The sequence below is a fragment of the Protopterus annectens genome, chromosome 5.part1 (genome assembly GCF_019279795.1).
Source record: "Protopterus annectens isolate FY-2018-M chromosome 5.part1, PAN1.0, whole genome shotgun sequence".
In the NCBI taxonomy this organism is placed as follows: domain Eukaryota; kingdom Metazoa; phylum Chordata; order Ceratodontiformes; family Protopteridae; genus Protopterus; species Protopterus annectens.
In genome coordinates, this window is record NC_056736.1 from 578,708,674 (window position 1) to 578,721,866 (window position 13,193).

The 13,193-nt window shown below is 45.2% G+C and overlaps 1 protein-coding gene across 1 annotated transcript in view; it reads right to left on the reverse strand.

Moving 5' to 3' along the window:
• Positions 1 to 13,193, reverse strand: part of MPHOSPH8 (M-phase phosphoprotein 8) — a gene marked incomplete at its 3' end in the record, with an annotated part of 1,147,086 nt that overhangs the window by 693,628 nt on the left and 440,265 nt on the right.

Below are 13,193 nucleotides of genomic sequence, written 5' to 3' on the forward strand. Positions count from 1 at the left end.
AAAGATGCAGCCGACACCACTTTCTTCGGTTTTTCTTGTCCCAGATGTCAGGTGCCCCCAAATTGGTAGGCTGAAAAATATGCCAATAAAAATGCATGCACAAAAATAACATTTCCTTGATCTACAAACAAATACACCAAATAGGTTGTATAGGATAGAGAAGTGCAGATAGACCCAGCAAAGAAAAGGGGATGGTGGGTGGGTAACCTGGACTGCAACAGTGAATACACTCGAACATCTACATTTATGGTAGGTACACAACTGCACTATGTTCATCGTGTTTCACTGTTGCAGTCATTACTCTTGGGTTGAATCCCAAAGCTGAGGATGGGTGGCTGGGCTAAATAGGATTAGGAGAGGCTATGAGGCCCTGCAGGACTGCAGTGGCAAAGCCTGCTCTGGACTTGGAGTAAAGAGGTAAGTGGTAGTGCTTTGTGAAGGTAGGTGTGCACTGAACTCCAGGTTGCAGCCTCTAAGATATCTTTGGTTGGTACTCCCCTGAGGAAGGCTGCTGAAGTGGCTGCTGCTCTGGTGGAATGAGGCCTAATGCCCTTAGGCACTGATTTGCCATGTTGAGAATAGCAGAAACGGATGCAATGGCCTATCCATTTAGAAATAATCTGTTTTGAGATAGCTGATTAAGTCAAACGTTTGTTTTGACGAAAACATTTTATGGCAGTTTGCTTGCGTCAATAAACTTGTTGGTCGTTATTTATTGGTGGTTGCTGTCTTTCCCTGCTGATATTTCATTTTGCACTGTTTTGAGATCGCCTTTCCTTGTGATCCGCAGCATATGACACTAAAAGTTGCTCAGTCTTTCTGAAAGCTTTAGCTCTGTCCAAGTAGAAGCATAGCTGCCTGTGTATGTCCAAAGAATGCAGAATTTTCTCACCCTTGTTCTGTGGATTTGGATAAAAGGTAGGCAAGTAAATGGTTTGGTTGAGGGCCACACTGGACACCACCTTAGGCATAAATGTAGGGTTTGTCCTCAGAGAAACCCTGTCTGGATAAAAAATTATGCAAGGTTCCACAGCCATGAGTGCTTGTAACTCCGAGACTCGCCTTGCAGAGGTTATTGCTAGGAGCAGAGCTGTTTTCCAGGATAAGAATTTTATATCTGCTGTTGATGCTGGCTCGAAAGGAGACAGTGTGAGTTTTTCCAAAACATAATTGAGGTCCCAGGCCGGAACTGGTGCTCTCCTTGGAGGCCTAATGTTTTTGGTCCCTCTGAGGTACTGCCTTAAAGGATGAGAAAAGATAGGTGGTTCCGCATTGTAAAGGGCTGAAATGGCAGAAGCATGAATCTTAACTGATGAGAAAGAAAGGCCTTTGTTCAGCATCTCAAAATCTGAGGGACATTTGGTACACACGTGTCAATGCCTTGTTCCTGGTTCCAAGCACAGAATCTCTTCCATTTCTCTGCATATGATTTTCTGGTACTGGGCCTCCTGGCCTCCAAGATAACATCCAAAACAGCTTTTGAAAGAGGAGTGTTCTGAATGGCTACATTATCCGCCATGCTGCCAGATTTAAGGTCCTGAGTTGGCTGTGCAGGATCGGATTGTTTTGTTGGGTCAGCAAGTGAGAAGTGGTCCTTGAGACAAGCTCTTTAGGATTGGGTACCAGTGCTAGCGTGGCCAGTGCGGTGCAATCAGTACCACTTTTGGCTTCTCTTGTCTGACCTTTAGGAGTACCCTGGGAAGGAGAGGCAGTGGAGGAAAGACATACGCTGTTAGATTTTTCCAGCTGAAGGATAGGGCATCCACTTTCCATGCTTGCTTGTGATAAATCCCTGTGCAAAATCTCTGCAATTGGCAGTTGTGAGGGGAGGCAAATAGATCTATGTCTGGGCATCCCCATTTCCTTATTATCATGCTGAAGACTTGTGGATCCAGTTTCCGTTCGTGGGGATCCATGAGGTTTCTGCTTAGTTCGCCTGCCAGAGTATTTGTTTTTCCTGGCAGGAATTGTACTTCCAGGTGAACTTGAAAAGCCAATGCTGTGTCCCATAAGGTCATTGATTGTCTGCAGACGGGGTAGGAATGTGTACCTCCCTGCTTGTTTATGTACCACATGACCGTAGTGTTGTCTGTCTTTATCAGTAACTGTCCTGGATGAAGCAGGTCCTTGAAAGCTGTCAGGGCATTTTGAACAGCTAGCATGTCTTTTTGATTGATGTGAAGATGCATCTGGTTTGCAGACCATGTGCCCTGAATACATTTTCCTGCCATATGGGCCCCCCAGGCATAATCTGATGCATCCGTTGTCCGTGTCTGTCTGGCTGTGGGTAGACTGAATGGCAGACCCTTGTTGTGGTGACAGGCTTCTGCCCACCATCGAAACTCCTGTTGCAGGCAGGGAATGAGTGCAATTACTATCTCCAGGCTGTGGCAATGCTGAGTCCAAACACTTTTTAGATACCATTGTAGTTTCCTCATATGCAGTCTGGCATATGGAATTAGTAGACTGCAGGATGCCATGAAACACAAGGCCTGCAGGATTTTCCTTGCAGATAAGTGGGTTTTTGTTGCCAATTTCTTGAAGTAAGTAGTCAGATGCCTTTGTTTGTGTGGCGTGAGATAAGCCATCTGGGCAGTTGTATTTAAGCTTGCACCCAGGAATGTTATCTCTTGAGAGGGCACTAGTTTTGATTTCTTTTCATTTACTGTGTACCCTAGGCCAATTAGTAATCTTTTTACAAACGCTAGATGCTTTAGAAGAATATCTTTGTTCTCTGCTTGAAATTATGCAGTTGTCCAAGTAGGGATATATTTGAATTCCTTTTTGTCTGCAAAAAGCAATTACTGGTGCCAGGCATTTTGTGAAGACCTTGGGTGCAGTAGATAAGCCAAAGGCAGTGCCGAGAATTGGTAATGCATTGAGCCAGCTATGAATCTGAGGTATCTTCTGCAAGATTGTCTGATTGGGACATGCAGGTATGCCTCTTTTAGGTCCAAAGTTACAAGCCAAGCCTTCTTGCCCAGCATGGGCAGTAGCTGCTGTGGAGTCAACATCTTGAATTTTGGAACTTCCAGAAACGTATTTAGTATAGACAGGTCCAGTATTGGTCTCCAGGTTTTGTCCTTTCTGGGTACTAGGAAATGTCTGGAGTAAAATCCTTGCCCCCACTCTTGTTGTGGTACTTGCTGAATGGCCCTCATGTCCATGAGGGCTGTAATTTGTTTTTGTGCCTCTGCCCATTGATTGTGTGGCAGGTCTGGCATACCTTTTGACCTTGGTAGAGTGTGAAAAATGGAACCTGTAGCCTTGAGACACTATGTCCAGGACTCATTTGTCTTGGGTAACCATTAGCCAATTTGATGAAAAAAGTGCTAGTTTTCCCTCTAAGGGGGCCCAAAAGAAAAGTGCTTGGATCTGGTAGAGGAAAGTCATTGGGACCGTTTCCTGTAAGGCTGTGATTTGTCTTCTCCGCTTTTGGAGGTAGGAGCACCCCATTGTTTAGGCCTGTATGAGCCTTGGGGCTGAGATCTGCCTCTGGGACGCCTGTATCTGCCTCTTCTTGGCCTGTCTGACACTGGAAAGGACCAATTTTTAGAAGGCCAGTTCCTGCTAAACCTGGGTGGCTGTACCTGTAAGAAATCCTTGACTGTCTGCATGGAGTTTGCTTTATCCTCCATTTTTTTCAACACCTCTTCTGCTTTAGTACCAAAGTATCATGCTGTAATGGTGCATCTAATAATTTTGCTTTAACATGATCAGGCAGGTTCTGCTCCTTTAACCAAGCATGCCTTCTAATAACAGAACCTGTAACAGCAGCCCTGCAAGAGGCCTCCAGTGAATCATAACCACACTGCAAAGTATGCTTTCCCACTTGTTCAGCTGCATGCAGTAAATCCTGCAATTCCTTGTTCTCTGAACATTCAGTATTTGTCAACAATTTCTGTTTAAGCAGTGACATTAAATATTGCGGATATTTAAGCATATGAAACTGACAATTTAAAGCCCTTACAGCCAGGGTAGCAGAAGTGTAGACTTTTTTCCCCCATCTGTCTAGAGCCCTAGAATCCCTATCAGAGGGGACAGGGTTTTTTGCAGTGAAAGCTTTGACCCCTTTGGGACCCTGAGATATAGTTTCTGGGTCAGCAGCGGGGTTTTTATATAGAAATTTATGAGAATCCGGGACCCTGTACTATCTGTTTGCCTTAGCAGGTGCAGGGGGTAGAGAGTCAGGGGACAGGCCGGACTCTGAAAATACATCATCTACAATGTCTAGAACAGGTGGAATAGCAAGGGGTCTGAGCTGAGGAAGTAGTAGAAAGTCCCCAAGCCTTTTCTTAGATTCAGAATAATCTTGGCTCTCCCAGTGGAAATGCTCCCTCGTGGTATGCAGGGTTTCCCCAAAAGAATAATCCTCAGGAGGAGAGGCTGAAGGAATAGATTCTTCAGCATCAGAGCCCTCATAGGGAAGCATGGAGTAATCCTGTTCAGAAGAGGAATCAGAGGAAATAGAAACCTGATCAGAAGAATCATACTCTGTTTCTTGCCTAGGCCTCTTATCAGGAGGGGGATGGGAGCCCCTGATCAAATAATTAGGTCTTTGGCCATTTTGAGCATCTGTTTTTTAGGCATGGAAGTCTGAGCAGGTGAATGCTGTACTTGTTTCTTTGTCTTTAGAGTTGCTTTAGTCTTTGAAGCTGAAGATGGCTTAATATATAGTTGTGTAGGTCTGTAGACACCTTCAGAAGCCGATGCCTGCTCAGCGGCTCCGGACCCATCTGAGGGAATGATTTCCGAGTGTCCAATACCTTGAGTATTCCAGAGGCCCAGTCGGCTCCACGTGGGAGTCGGAAGCGGCCTGTGGCTCTGAGGTAGCGGGTGCCAGGGGCTGCGAAAGCGCCTCACTGAGAACCAGCGACTGGCCTAGCAGAGGCCTCGTCATCAGTTTTGGACCTTGGATGCCTATCCTTTTCCTTGTCCTTGCGTTTTTTGTAAACTCCGGTTGTCGGCTGGTCCGACGGCATTATATAATTAAATCTTCGGCCAAAGTAATGAAATGCAAAATCAAACAGATGCTTAGTGCGTTGGTTAAATCTAGCACAAAACCGACAGCTAGCAACGTTGTGATCAGGGCCTAGGCAAGGAATACAGTAAGAGTGAAAATCCTTATGAGGTATTTGCTTCCCACAAGAAATACAATTGTTAACTTTTTCTGACATCGGTCTGGAGCAAGTAAAAAGTTTCCCCAACAGGGTACTTGGCTTTAATGAAGACTTCGGTTCTGAAATTCGGATTTGAATATCTCAGGAGTCGGCAGACTGGCACTTGCGAACTGCTTTTGCTTCGGGCACCACGTGGCAAGAAAGACTGAAGAAAATGGCGTCGGCTGCATCTTTTATACCCCTGGCGCACTGACGTCAGGGAAGAGGCGACAGCAACTGACGCCGGACCTAGACTTTGGAATTCTGGCCGACTGAGGGTAGCCTGCCAGCAGGATAACCCAAGACTAATGACTGCAACAGTGAAACACGATGAACATCAGCCCTTCTCTGAGTTTTTAATCAATAAACCATACAGCTGCAGAATTTTTACTATGACATGGAAGCACTGTTAATAGTGTGGTTGTATAAGCTATTGCCCTGGGTGTACAACAATGACAACGCTCTGTATCACTGTGCGACCATGCTACTAGAAAATAAATAGAAGCAGTAATGTCACTCATCTATGGCTGCAGTTAGGCATTCACAATGCGCACCGCAGTTTGCAAATTATATTTTGAAGGTTAGCATTTTGCTCAGTAAGGACACTGTGCTTTTACCTGCCAAATTAAAGATGCTAATATCACACTGAGAAGAGAACACAAAATTCCTTTCACAAAAGAGCAACTTTTTTCTGCAGTATGTAACATATGCAGGTTACAATAACAAATTACATATGTGAAATTATGAAAAAACATATAAAACATGTACATCAATCAGGAAGAAGGGAAACTGGGTCTGAAGTGGTACACGCATGGGCTCCCTACTGAAATGTTGAAACTCAAAATGTTGAGTAATGGCAAGCTGAAAAAAAGACCAAAAATACAGGAGAAGATCAAACCTTGAAAAATCACTTCTATTTGTGTGTGTGTGTGGGAGGCCTGCACCTCCCACATCCCCTGAACATATATATACTAACTCTGAGATTGCCACACCTCAGAAAAACGGGAATAGTCTGAGAAATGGCATCTCTGACTTAGTATAAAGTCCATTCTTTCAGCCATTCAGTCTCTGTATTTTGAGACTCACTCTAGCGGGTCTCAACATTTCAAATGGTGGCCATAAACATATAATACTAGTAGATTTCTAATAAATACCACTTGTATGAACATTCAAATTCTAGCATGTATACAGCACCTTTTATTACATAGCTAATGTACACAGATTAGCACACAAAACACTGCTGGGTGAGTGGGGGTGGGGGAGTAGAAGAGAAGCAGTGTACAAATCTGAGAATTTCTGGTTACAACCCATTCTGAAATAAAATGGGCACCTGGGGAAGGCTAAAAGAAATGCATATGAAGCATGTTAAATGAGACAGCAACTGGGAACATGTCTCACAGAAGCTGGTTCCACCAACTGATACCATGGGCTGCTCCCCTCACAACCTACTGCATAATACTGGGCAGTGTTACTTCTCCGCTGATCATGTTTCTTAAGTAACCAAACAAAAGATTACCTGCATTCAATTTATATTCCTTGAGGAACCACAATGCCCCAAAATCATGAAGAAATATTCATAATTTCTCTAAAGTCCTAGTGAATTAGGCTGCAGCAACAGAAAGTACAGTTGTGTACACTTATCGTAAATGTAGATGTTAGAGTGAATTCACTGTTGCAGTCATCACATTTAGGTTATCCTTGCCAGGGTAGCTCTCAGTCGGCCCAAATACCAGAGGCTTAGTATTTCTGTGTTGGTTGCTGTCGCTTCAGGACTGATGTCAGGTCGTCAGTAGCACAAATTAAGGCAGCCTACGCCATTACATCAGTTTTTCTTGCTCTGTCAGGAGCCCCCAAGTGGGAGCAAGGATATGGTGGAAGAACCCCACCAGTAGAAAGTAAATACCAAAAAGTTCCTTGAAAGTGGAGAGAAAAGGGGGATGGAGGGAGGGAAACCAGGATTGCAACAGTGAATACATCTACATTTATTGTAAGTGTACACAACTGTACTATGTTCTTCGTGTTTCACTGTTGCAGTCATCACAATTGGTTAGATTCCCAAAGCTGAGGAAAAGGGTGGAGGCAGTCAAGAAGACTGGGGGCTGGCTAGTATACCCTGCAAGACTGCAGTGGCAAAGCCTGCCCTGGATTTGGAGAAGTTAAGCAGGTGGCAATGCTCGAAGGTATGAACAGATGTCCATGTTGCAGCCTACAGGACATCCCTGGTGGGGATTCCTCTGAGGAAAGCTGCAGAGATGGAGGCTGCCCTGGTACAGTGAGTCCTGACCCCGTTAGGGGGAGGTTTCCAGTTTTGCTTGTAGCAGAAATGGATGCAGTGTGCTATCCATTTGGAAATGGTTTGTTTGGATATGCTTTTGCCCTCTGCTCCTGCAGCAAAGCTGACTAACAACTGATCAGTCTTTCTGAATGACTCACCCGTGTCTAGACAGAATCTGAGTTGTCTGTACAAATCTAGAGAGTGCAGTATCCTAGGGAAAAAAGTGGGCAAATGAATGGATTGGTTGAGAGCCACACTGGACACCATTTTTGGCATGAAGGCTGGGTTAGTCCTGAGGGAGACCATGTCAACATGGAAAACGATGAAGGGCTCTACAGCCATTCGTGCTTTGTAGCTCGTACACTCTTCTTGCTGAAGTGATGGCCAGAAGCAAGGCTGTCTTCCATGAGAGACACTTTAACTCTGCTGAAGCGGCTGGTTCAAAGGGGGTAGGGTGAGCTTTTCCAACACAAAGTTTAGCAAGCTAGGGTAAGTGCTCTTCTGGGTGGCCTCAAGTTGCTAGCCCCTCTTACTGTTTGATGAGAGGGTGTGAGAAAAGAGGTTGCTCAGTGCTGAAATGAGCAGAGATAGCAGAGGCATGAATTTTAATACAGGAAAAGAGTAGACCACTGTGTAGTAGGTCAGCTAGGTAATCCAGGATGAGAGGTAGGGAGGGCTGTGCGGTATTAGCTCACTTAGCCTGGATTCAGATGCAGAACCTTTTCCATTTGTCAGCATAAGACTTTCTTGTGCTAGGGCGTCTGGCCTCACACAGGTTCATAGGTTGGTACTAGGCTATCAGCCCTAGGGCCTATACAAGCCTAGCCATAACAATTCCCTGGCTATTTCTTCCCACATTATTTACTTTCCTGGACCCCTGTCTAGCAGGGCGACTGACGTGATCCCTGGGGTGAATTTCCTTTCTCCCATCCAATCGTCAAGGTTCCTCTTGAAGAGGTCCAAAGAGGCACTCTGCTTGACATGTATGGGCAATCTATTCCAGAGTCTGGGGAGTCTCTGGGTCAGGAACCTATCCCTCCAGCATGTTTTGTTTATTGTGATGACAAGGTTTAGATCCCTGGAGCGTGTAGCTCTGAGGGATTGGGATTTCTTTAAGTGCAGCATGTCCAACGGCTCTGGGTTTGACATGGCCTTGTATGTTAAGCAGAGATCGCCTCTGAGTAGACAATATGCGACAGAGTATAGCTGGAGTTTTTTAAGGCGGTCAGCGTAGGGCATCTGCTTTAGGCCTGTGATTCTTTTAGTGAGGTATTTCTGAGGCCTTTCCAGTTGTTGCAGATGTCTTGAGAGGTACATACCAAATGGGGCGTTGTATTCTATAATGGGTCTAATGAGGGATGAGTACAGTGGGACAATGACCTCCTTTTTTCTGGATGAAAAGCACTTCGTGATGAGGTGTGCCACATAGGATTTCCTGACTGTTGTGGCGATGTGGTTATCGAAGGTGAGACCACTGTCCACCTGTGTCCCTAAGTCTCTTATCACACTTTCTGTGTTTAGTGTACTGCCACCTATATGGTAATTCATGGATACATGTTTTTTCCCAAAGGGGATAACAATACATTTCTTGGCATTGAGCTTGAGCCCATGGCTCTGGCACCAAGCATCTGTTTCTGTAAGGCCCTTTTGTAGAGTATCCACATCATTTGGGGATTCAATAATGGCTCCCAGTTTGCAGTCATCTGCAAACTTTATTAGCCAGAGTCCCTTAGTGTTGACCTGTACTTCAGAGAAGTAGATGCCAAACAAGAGCAGCCCCAGGACTGAACCCTGAGGTACTCCACTTGTCACTTGTCTGGAGTTGGATTTGGAGTCGGCTACTTTTACAGTGTGGGTTCTATCAGTAAGCCATTTAGCAACCCATTGGGTGACATAGGGATTAATGCCCAACTTAGTAAGTTTATCTATGATTCCAGAGTGGGGGATGGTGTCAAAGGCCTTTGCAAGGTCTAGATAGGCTGTGTGGACCACCTTACCTTTGTCCATGGCTCTGGAGACTGATTCAAAGAAATCAATCAGGTTCAAGAGACAAGATCGGCCCTTCACAAACCCAAACTGGGTGGGGTCCAGTGTTTGAAGGTTGCCAATGTCTTTGTTTATAAGTTCCATGATAATACGCTCCACGGCCTTGCAGATAAGGCTTGTCAGACTGATGGGACGGTAGTTTCCGGGATCCAAGGTGGATCCCCCCTTGTGGAGTGGGGTAACTGTAGCTCTGCGCCAATCATTGGGCACGAAACCTGAGGTGAGGCTATGATTAAACATGGCACTTGGGTGAGGTGCCAGTTCATATTGTAGTTCATGTAGTACACAGCCCGGGATGTCATCTGGTCCCATGGATGCTGTATTCTTGGCTTTAGAGAGTGCGTTTTGTACCTGTGTGGCCGTTATTACTGGAATTTGGCAATCTTCCAGTATTGAGATGGGCCATTTAGGGGGTGAGATGGGGGTGAAGTTGGCACTGAATCGATCTGCCAGGATATTGGCAATATCCTTCGGATCAGTATATTTAATGCCATTCTGTTTTAGCTCAGAGCAGATCTGAGCATTGCAATTTAGATTCTTGACATAGTTATAGAATGCTTTGTGGTTGTCTTTGGAATCTTTGGCAATTTTATTTTCGTAACTAGCTTTGGAGGATTTTATGAGGCATCTCAGTTTCTTACTGAGGCTAGTAAGGAGTTTTTACATCCTGGGATTTTCCTCTTTTCTGCAAAAGTTTCTTCCTTTGTTGTAAAGTTTGTTTATGGCAGGGGACCACCAGATTGGCTTCCTTTTTTTGGATGAGAGCATTTTGGTTCTATTTGGGATGGCACGATTCATGCATGAGTGGATGTGCTCGTACAGTGCCTTAGTGTAGGATTCAGCAGTTGAACTTTCAGTTCCCGTCTGCATGGGTGTCATGAAGTTTGTCACTTCTGACTTGAGTAGCATGAAGTTGGCTTTGGAGAAGTTTTTTATGGTGGTTTCTTTACTGGGGGTGGGGTGGGATGTGGATGTTAAGGGTGATTAGCTTATGGTCAGACCTGACTAACGAGGGGGTGACCACAGGTATGGAGCATTGATTTCCCATGTTGGTAATGACCAGGTCTAGGATATTGGAGCCCCTGGTGGGACTATGGATTAGTTGATCCAGGGCATTGGAATTTATGAATTCCAAGAACCGTTGCGCAAAGGTGTTGGGACAAGAGTAGTTTTCCCAGTTAATGGCAGGGTAGTTAAAATCACCCAGTATTAGGGTGTTTGGTTCTATCTTAATATTTTCCAGTATGTTTAGAAAGGTGTAGTGAGAATCTTGGAATATGGTGGGGGATCTGTAGCAAGCTACAATTTGGATTGCAGTCTTACCTAGTGTTAGTTGCACTTGGAGAATTTCAGACACATTGTGTTGGCCAACTAGCCTGGTGGTGTGAATATCCTTGGTGAATATTGACACTCCTCCACCTTTAGTGTTTCGGTCCTGGTTTGGTGGCCGAAAAGTGTGGTAAGAGTTGTAGCCTGGTATTGCAGGGGTGCTCTCTGGAGCCTTGAACCAGGTCTCAGTTACTGCACAGATATCGATGTTCTCCATTTTTAGAAGTGCCTCGAGAGAGTGCATTTTGAGGTTTAGACTTCTAGCATTGAGTAGCATTACCTTCAGATTTTGCATGCTTGTACCCATGTATACATATAACATCTAGAACCTGTTTACAGAGATTAGCAGCTTGTGCAGTGGTCAGGGAATAAGCCAGGTTGCCAAATTGAGGGCCTGCAACTGGGGGTGCATGAATTCTCCTTCCCTCTGGGTTAGCAGTGTTGGGATCTGAGGGAGATGCCATGGTGGCAGATGGGACAGGCTGTGCAGCAGGGGTACCAGTGCTAGCATGGCCAGTCTGGGGCAATCAGGATTGCCCTCGGTTTTTCCTCCCTTATTTTGAGCAGTACCCTGGTGATGAGAGGTAGTGGGGGGAATGCATAGACCGAGAGGTTGACACACTGGAAGGATAGAGCATCCACTTTCCAGGCCCTGCAATGAGGATCCCTGGTGCAGAACTTGCTGAGTTGATGGTTTGAGTGGGAAGCAAAGAGGTCGACCTTCGGTGTGCCCCATTTCTGAGTAATAAGGGAGAAGGTTCGTTGGTCTAGCTGCCATTTGTGTGGGTCCAGAAGATTTCTGCTTAAGTTGTCTGCCAGAGAGTTTAGAGAGCCTGGCTGGAATTGTGCTAACAGGTGTAGTTGCATGGCTGAGGCTGTGTGCCAAAGGGTCATGGTGAGCCTGCACAGAGTGTAGGAGTGAGCCCCTCCCTGCTTGTTGATATACCACATTACAGTGGTGCTGTCTGTTTTGATCAGTACAGCCCCTGGGGAGAAAAGGGGCCTGAAAGCTGTGAATGTGTGCTGTACAGCTAACATCTCTTTTTGGTTGATGTGCAGATGTATTTGATGTGGGCTCCATTGGCCCTGTATGCACCTACCATCCAGGTGTGCACCCCAGGCATAGTCTGATGCATCTGTGATCTGGGTGGCGTGGGGTTGTGAGAAGGGTAGTCCCTTGTTGTGGTAGCATGCTGCTGCCCACCAAAGAAAATCTTTCCTTAGACAAGGTATCATTGGTATAAGAGTTTCCAGGTCTTCAGAGTGTTGACACCAATGGCATTTTAGGTACCACTGAAGTTTCCTCATATGCAGTCTGGCATATGGAATAAGTAGAATGCGAGAAGCCATGAACCCCAGAGCTTGCAGGATTTTCCTTGCAGATAACTGGGGTCCGGTGGCAAGTTGAGAGAAACAGCCTGTCAGGTAAGTTTGCTTTTCTGGTGTAAGGAATCCTATCTGGGATGCTGTGTCCAGGCTTGCTCCCAGGAATATAATTTTTTGGGTGGGTACTAGTTTGGATTTCTTTTCGTTGATAGTGTACCCTAGGGAGGTCAGTAGGTCCTTTACAAAGGCCAGGTGCTTAAGCAGCTTTTCCTGACTGTCTGCCTGAATTAGGCACTCATCTAAGTTTGGGTAAATTTGAATATTTCTTTGCCTGCAAAAAGTAATGGCGGGAGCCAGACATTTTGTGAAAACTCTGGCAGCAGTAGATAAGGCAAAGGGAAGCGCAGAGAACTGAAAGTGCAGAGATCCTATCCTGAAACAAAGATATTTCCTACATGACTCCCTGATTGGGATGTGTAGGTAGTAGGCCTCTTTTAGGCCTAGGGTGGCTAGCCAAGCATCCTTGGAGAGCATAGGTAGTAGCTGCTGGAGGGTGAGCATGTGAAAGTAATAGCTAAAAGGAAAAAAAACAGAAACACATTTTCATAACTTGTGTCTGATCCACCTTCAAAACAGCTCACTAGTGCAGTATAGCATTCAACATACCAAGCTGCAAACTGGGAAGACTAAAGTCAAGCACCCCATCTGCTCTGATCTGCATAAAGTAATGCCCTTGTCATTTTGACAATGAAACTTCTGTTCAAAATGGGCCTACCTGCTGGCAAACATTAATAATCTAAGGATTGTGACAACAGCTACAGAAGATACAGCTACAGTGTACAGTTACTATTAAGTCAAACACTACATTAACTGGTAGAATGGCTTGTACATGCATGTACATGTAGTTTTACAGATAAATATATAAAGTAAAGCAGCACAGAAAGACAGATAAGAGCTTGTACCTACCAAGCTCTGTCCAATAACCTTACATGGTCAAACTGCATCTATTTGCCAAGCACTTTTAAATTCAGTACAGTAAATACAGTGAAAAGTGCTTA